Raw genomic sequence first — 7,642 nt, 5'->3', positions numbered from 1 at the left:
CTTTACTCGTACCATAATGCATGATCCCGTGACCAGACACTTGGTCACTTTGAGCTCATTATGATGATGCATTACCGAGTGGGCCCAGTGATACCTCTCCGTCATACGGAGTGACAAATCCCAGTCTTGATCCGTGTCAACCCAATAGACACTTTTGGAGATACCCGTAGTATACCTTTATAGTCACCCAGTTACGTTGTGACGTTTGGCATACCCAAAGCACTCCTACGGTATCCGGGAGTTACACGATCTCATGGTCTAAGGAAAAGATACTTGACATTGGAAAACTCTAGCAAATGAACTATATGATCTTGTGCTATGTTTAGGATTGGGTCTTGTCCATCACATCATTCTCCTAATGATGTGATCTCGTTATCAATGACATCCAATGTCCATAGTCAGGAAACCATGACTATCTGTTGATCAACGAGCTAGTCAACTAGAGGCTTACTAGGGACATGTTGGTGTCTGTTATTCACACATGTATTACGATTTCCGGATAACACAATTATAGCATGAATAAAGACAATTATCATGAACATGGAAATATAATAATAATGCTTTTATTATTGCCTCTAGGGCATATTTCCAACATTTGAGCCTTTGTGACATCCTCTGCCAAGCAAACGGACATTTTTTCCATTTTCAATGCATGCAGTCGATGTCTCCAAGCACCCGAGGAAATCCTCTTGCTGCATTTTGTGCTAGGATCCGAGCAGTGCCTTCAGCATTGGGCGATCGCAAGTATTGTGGTCGAAACACTTCCACCACTGCCCCTGTAGAACTTGTAGAAACACTCAATGGTCATGGACTCGGCCATGCGTCCATAGTCTTCCAGTGAATCACCGGGAGCTCCGTATGCAAGCATCCTCATAGCCGTCGTGCACTTATGGAGTGAGGTGAATCCAAGTGTGCCGGTGCAATCCTTCTTGCACTTGAAGTAGTTGTTGAACCCACAAATGGAATTCACAGTCCCGAGGAAGAGCTTTCGACTCATCCAATAATGGCGCCGAAATACTTTGTCGGCGTGCAGTGGAGCGTCGGCGAAGTAGTCGGAGTAGAGCAAGCAATAACCTTCCAGTCGATGCCTCTGCTTTGCCTTCAGCTGGCCCGACGCCGAGCCACCTCGCCGCGGCTTTACATTGCTCGCGAGCAGGCTAGCTAGGGGGCGAGGACCATGAGATGCTCTTCATCCTAGGCGTCGGCATCGGCTTCCTCCTCTAGTAGCGCCGCGAGCGCCTCCTCATCGTCCAAATCCATTACCGAGCAGACAAATCGCCGAAAACTTGGCGGGCGTGGTAAGGGCGCATCCGCCGGTATTCCTGCCCTGTGTGGCCGAAGCGCCGGAAAGCTCGCCCAGGAACGGGGTGGAGGATGCCATGGCGGAACCCTCTCTTTTCAGCAGGGGAATGGCCTATCTACCGGCGATGGGTGGGCGGGCGGCACCGGGATCGATAAGGCGGCTGGAGGGCGTGCACACCGGGGGGGGGGGGATCTAGACATGCAAGACGCGTTTTCGCTTGACAGTGGTGGCCCAGACGCGGTTTTTCCTTCCACTGGAGCCCCCAAGCGCCCCAGTGCGTTGGGTTCGGCCTGAGATCGCTGAAACGGGCCGGGCTGGTGGATTTCGGCGTCCTGGGGTGTGATTGGGGTTTTTGTTCAGCACCGGCACGAAAAAAACGCCCAAGGGGGCCTGTTGGGGGCGCGAGTGGAGACGCTCTTACCTTCTGACTACAATTGCATAACTATTTGACTTTCATGCTTGCATAGGGAATCACAAACCTTAACATCAATATTCTTATCGAAGCATAATTACTCACCAACATGGCTCACATATTACTATCATATCTCAAAGCTATTACAAGGAATTAAATTTATAATGTCCAATGATCTTCATGAAAGTTTTTTATTATATCCCTCTTGAATATCTATCACTTTGGGGCCAATTTCATATACTACCATTGCTTATAATAAGCTCAAACAAATTTAAGCGAAGAATGAGCATAATTTTCTTTTCATCTCTCAAAATAATATAAGTGAAGCATGAAAGAATTTCTTTAAAAATTCACTAACTCTCAAATCTATAATACCTAAATAGTTCATCTCCACTATCTTATTTTTCTCAACATGCAACCTATCCACCTCAGCACATCTGCCACATCAACATTTTTTTAGTGACTTACAAGCGGGACCGACCACTATATCAGCCCTGCCACTTAAGTGTTCAGTTAATGGCGAAGGGACCCGAAATTGTGCAGGAGCACTCGGCGACGACGCTCACTGAAATCCTTCCCATCAAATCATCTTGGGATTCTCACCCACTATAATAGCCTCATTGTATTCATGTCTTTATTATGTAGTATTTATCTTTCCCCTGTTCAATATAGCTGACGTAAAGTACACACGTTTTGTTCCCCACACGTTAAAGTTTCTGTCTGGTACATTGTTCCAACTTTGCTGGCAGAAGTTTCATTCATGTCATTTAACATTGCTGGTGCACTTTCAATACGTGAACAGAAAAAGTGCGCTCTTTTCACCACTTGCACTCAAAAATTTCTATTGTTACTCCAAGTCCGGTCATGTAATATAATATAAATAATCCATAGTTAATAAGGCGCTCGGATTCTTGGTACAACCAGATACTTTCTTGTCCAACCTATCAATGCACTTCGTCTAGGCCACTAGGCAAGCATGCATGGCTAGTAAAGAAAACTTCCTGGGTAAAGACCATAGATGAGAAAGTTAACATTTGTTCTATTTTTATCCCATTGAAGACACTGGTAGCTAATTGGAGCGACAAACTAACAAGTTATGAGATAAATCTCGCTTCATTTACAAACTCAAGCCACGTTCATCTTCCTCTTCTTGCACGCGATGCTATTATGAGTAAGATGATTTATGAGGAATTATAGCCAAAAAATGACTATTTTGTTTCTGTGCACATTATCTAACCTCCTATTAATTTTTTCAGCACTAATCAATGGGAGGAAGAGGAACAATAGCCGGGCGAAGAGAATCAAAGGGGTGAGCTATGCGTTGGATTTGGCAATGGCAATGGCAATGAAGAGTACAATTTGTGTAACTAACAATATGAAGATAAAGCATCGGTGACTCAATAGTCTTCATATTCAATAAATGCACAACAGTGTGATGTACTTACAGTATGACTTTTGGTCCTAATTTATTGTCGCCAGATAGGTACTATGCATTGTGCCACTCTACGTTGGAGCGGTGTATTCAACAACAACAATTCATTTCGTTTAATTACGCACTGATCCCTAAACAGCAGTGCAGCGGCTGAGACTCCAATGAGCGTAGTCGCCGAGTGCTCCTAGTTCGCGTCCCTAAGGGACCCTCCTTCTCGAGCCACAGAAGTGGAAGCGGGCAATGGAATCCCTCATAAACTGCCCCGCTCGGTCTGCCGTCCCCTCATTTATCTCTCCCCAAACGACACAAATCCCCATGGAGCATAAGACCCAATGGAATCCAGCCCCCTCTAGGATTTGCGACCGTAGTCAGGTAGGACTGGCGGCTACGACGGCGATGGCAGGGCAACGGCAGGAACGCATGCCGATTGATCTGGAGGGGATGGATGAAACTTCATGCAAAAGGGCTCAACATACTCGAGGGCAAGCCGGAGCCGCAGCTCCGAGGACTACATGATCCTCTGCACGTAAGTTGCCTCCCTCCACGCCTTCCTCCAACCATACCTAGGCTTGGCCCGATTTAACATTATCCGGCGCTGATCTAAGGTCTCTGCCCCCTGTTAGAGTACATCCAAGCCACAGTGACTTGATTCGTCCGCTCCTCTCGCTAACACGCACATCTTTATTGTGTGTCCAGATTATCCACTGTTTTGTGTGCGTGTGCGAGTGTTGCTGGTTTCTAGATCCAATGAAAGAAGCAGATCTGATTGTGTTTTGGTCTCGAAGATGCAGATATAGGTTTGCATTTGTGTATTCCTTTTCAGTTCAGGTGGAGCGTGAGGGTGGGTTGTCTTAGTGGCTGCGAGTGATTACATTGGCGAATTGTCTTAGTGGATGCGAATGATTACTTTTCATCCTTCACAAAATCAGACCCCATTGAATTATTTTGTTCTTTCATCTTTGGCAATTTGAAACATACTATGACGACCTCATCGCCAAGGGACCAGGAATACAAGATCGCACCAGGGGATGGGGTCGGTGCAGGAAGTAGATGAGACTTGGAGAGAAAGAAGGTGAGGAAAAGAGAGTAGCACGTGAGATCCAGAATACTACATGCTAATACATGCCCACACTTCTGTTTGGTACAGATTAAGGGTCATAGCCCATAGAAACAAACACACTACTGAATTACATGGCGTCATGTCCAACTGCTATCCACTTGCATTACCCACTACCTGCAGGTGCGACACAAGACCTTTGTATTAGAATTCCAGTATAACTATCTTTTACGTAGTATTAGGTACAGTTAGTGCATCAGTGAGTTTGCATTTTACTTGACAATTTGTTTTACATCAGTTTATTTATGCTCCCTCTTTATGGGGCTAAATAAATGACATCAAGAAGCTGGAGCCAGCCCCCATCTTTGTCGAGGCGGCTCGCAATTGGCGTATGTGATGTGTGCATTAGAAGACCTCTTGGTCGAGCTTCTAGCATGGCAATGGTAGCGTTTTTTGGTGAGCTGACTCTACAGCAGGGAGGAAGCCATCAAGCTACTCCGTCCTATTGATGATAAGCTTACAAGCAGGGGCAACGAAGGTCCGGTGGACCTGCTTATGCCACTCTTCCATTAATTTTATGTCCCCAGTTCCAACTGTTGCATGGTGACTGAGATGTGCAGGTGTTGAGCCAAGCACCATGGATGCAGTCTCATTTGTAGATGAATTGTTCTACGTCTTATTTAGTAAGTCCAATGCTGACTTAATGTTCATCCTCCTTTTCAGGTTGAAGGCCTTCATCATCGTATATTCAAAGATCCACCGAAAAGATACATATTTCTTGTTGGAATAATTTTTCTTTTGTCTGGCTTTTCGTTTGTGCCATATTATTATCCATTAGTTCGCATCTCAATTTGGTACTTTCTTTGTTCTTGAGAGTTGAAGGTTAGTGACTATTGGGTATGCTGAATTGGTAGGTTTTAAGTTCATTTATACAAGGTGATCTTTCTCTACAAGTTTTTGTGTAGGTGGCAACATTTGGTCGTCTCCTTTGTTCTAGAGGATAGTTAATGAATTACCTGCATGTTGATGATATTCAGCTTAGGGAACAAGATAATTGCACATACATGGATCCAACATATATTTATTCCTTTTACATTCGACTATAGCATGGCTGATCTGATGCACTATTTTCATGTATAAAACAGGCAATTGTTATCATTGAAAGGCTTCTTTTGTTTTCAATTCTATGTATAAACACTACAGTTACTATTCGATGAAAGCAATGGTTTTGTATGCACATCCTTTCAAAATGGGAATGTTTCGATGCACGAGCAAGTTACTATTTTTTACATGGTTTATTTCTCCACATTAGAAATTTTAGCAAAAAATCCCCGCAGCAACGCGCGGGGAATCATCTAGTTAATATAAGTGAAGCATGAGAGTATTTCTTCAAAAATTAAAGCACCACCGTGCTCAAAAAGATATAAGTGAAGCACTAGAGCACTTTCATACACTACAGGAATCAGGCACTTTGCCGTCCGCCATGGCTGACGGCAAAGGCCTTTGCCGTCCGCCAGCAGACGGCAACAGGTCCGGCTGAATAGTCTATGGCAAATGGCTCTTTGCCGTCTGCTAACGGACGACAAAGGTGAAACACTCTTTGCTGTCGGCCAGTGGACGACAAAGAGCCCGCACAGCACAAGTGCAAGGTTAGGTCTGTTAAGGGGTTAACGGCGTGCTTTGCCGTCCGCTGACAGACGACAAAGACAATTGCACATTTGCCGTCTGCCAGCGGATGACAAAGTAGCAAAATAGGCCAACCCCCAGGTGCTGCCATGTGTCAAGCTATGCCGTCAGCTGGCGGACGGCAAAGGTGCAACACTGTTTGCCGTCAGCCAGCAGACGACAAAGTAACCAAATAGGCCAGCCAGTGCCCCAGGTTGCACAGGTAGCTGCCACGTGGTAGATTTGCCGTCTGCTGGCTGATGGCAAAGCTCTTTCCGTCTGCGAGTAGACGGCAAAGAGCCTGTATAGCCCCTGTTTTTCCTGTTTTTTTGTTATATCCTTGCATTTTCAAAAGACATAAATTATATATATAGTTTCAACCTCAAACATAGCCCATGTATCCATCATCTAGCAGTCCATCAACGCAACAGAACACATAGGGTATTAAAACATCCAATACATACATAGTTTCACGGAGTTCATCAACATACATACATAGTTTCACGGAGTTATTCAACATACATTGTTTATCAACACAAAATCAAAACAGAAACTAAAACTAGCAGTCCATCAGTCCAGCTTCCATGAAGTGAATCAAATCTGCAAAAATGGGAGTAAGCAAGTTAGAAGAAGAAGAAGACTAGAAGAAGAAGAAGACTAGAAGAAGAAGAAGAAGGTATTTACCCTTTTCCTTCTCATTCTTCTTCTTTTATTCTTTCTTTTTCTTCTCTTTCTTCTTTTATTCTGTCATTTTCTCCTCTTCCTTGTTTTTATTCTTCTCATTCCTTACTTGTGTCATTTTAGAGCTTACATAGGTAATTATGCCATTTTTAGCTAACTAAGCTTATTATGTTAATTTTGGAGGAAATTAAGGTAAGTATAGGTCATTTTTGTGCTAACATAAGTAATTATGCCATTTTTAGCTAAAGTAGGTAAAATGGATAATTTTGGAGCGCTAGCCGCCTCCACCTCGTGTTCCTCAGCAACCCTATAGAAGGTCTGCAATCGAACAAGACAACACTGATTAGTACAATCACTAGGTAATGTTGATTTTTAATTTTGTAAAGTAGAAATTACCCAAAACCGCCGCCTCACAATGTCGGCCACCATCTCGCACACGACATCGTCGACCCTCTCCTCTGGCAGGGCCAGGGCAGCCACGTATAGCTCCCAGCTCATTGCTAGCTGTGGAGACTGACCCTCACCGGGCAATGTGACCCACCCTGGGAAGTGGTGCCGGACTAGAGTACCAAGGACCTGGTTGGGCCCGCGGACACCATCGGGGTGTATCCAACCCCTGCAGTATGACAAGGCCAACACATTAGATATTAATTTGAAGAAACATGAAGGACAAAGGTTACAATAGAGTAAATGCACTTACTTCTCCCCGTTAGGCTGAATCAACCACCTCTGATCGCGGGTCATTGGCACAGGCGAGAGCTTCGTACCACCACACTGGTAGACCTTCTTGCCCTGCTCAACCAGCTCGCCATCGCTAAAAGTATCGTCAGACCAGGTCTCCTCGCCATCAGCATGGCCACTAGTCTCCGGAGTCACCTGGACGAAGACTCTGGGACTGGAGTCTCATGGGACGAAGACTCTGGGGTCTGAGTCTCCTGGGACGAAGGCTCGACGACATGAGGCTCGTCAGCCCGAGGCTCGTGGACCGGAGTCCGAGACGGGTCCAAGTCTGACGGCTCCACCTAAGACGGAGCACTCCGGTGGTCCGGAGAATCAGCTTCGGGTGGCAGCGAGGAAGGCACAACAACCTTC

The 7,642-nt window shown here is 45.2% G+C and overlaps 1 long non-coding RNA gene across 1 annotated transcript; it reads left to right on the top strand.

Moving 5' to 3' along the window:
• The first annotated feature begins 3,303 nt into the window (after positions 1 to 3,303).
• Positions 3,304 to 5,441, top strand: LOC119299852. The gene is made up of 2 exons (XR_005146297.1): positions 3,304 to 3,673; positions 4,928 to 5,441. It is a non-coding gene; the product is annotated as an uncharacterized LOC119299852 (long non-coding RNA).
• The last annotated feature ends 2,201 nt before the right edge of the window (positions 5,442 to 7,642 follow it).

The sequence above is a fragment of the Triticum dicoccoides genome, chromosome 5A (genome assembly GCF_002162155.2).
Source record: "Triticum dicoccoides isolate Atlit2015 ecotype Zavitan chromosome 5A, WEW_v2.0, whole genome shotgun sequence".
NCBI lineage: Eukaryota > Viridiplantae > Streptophyta > Magnoliopsida > Poales > Poaceae > Triticum > Triticum dicoccoides.
Note: the sequence above shows the minus strand (reverse complement) of the source record. Positions and strands in the feature narration are given on the sequence as shown.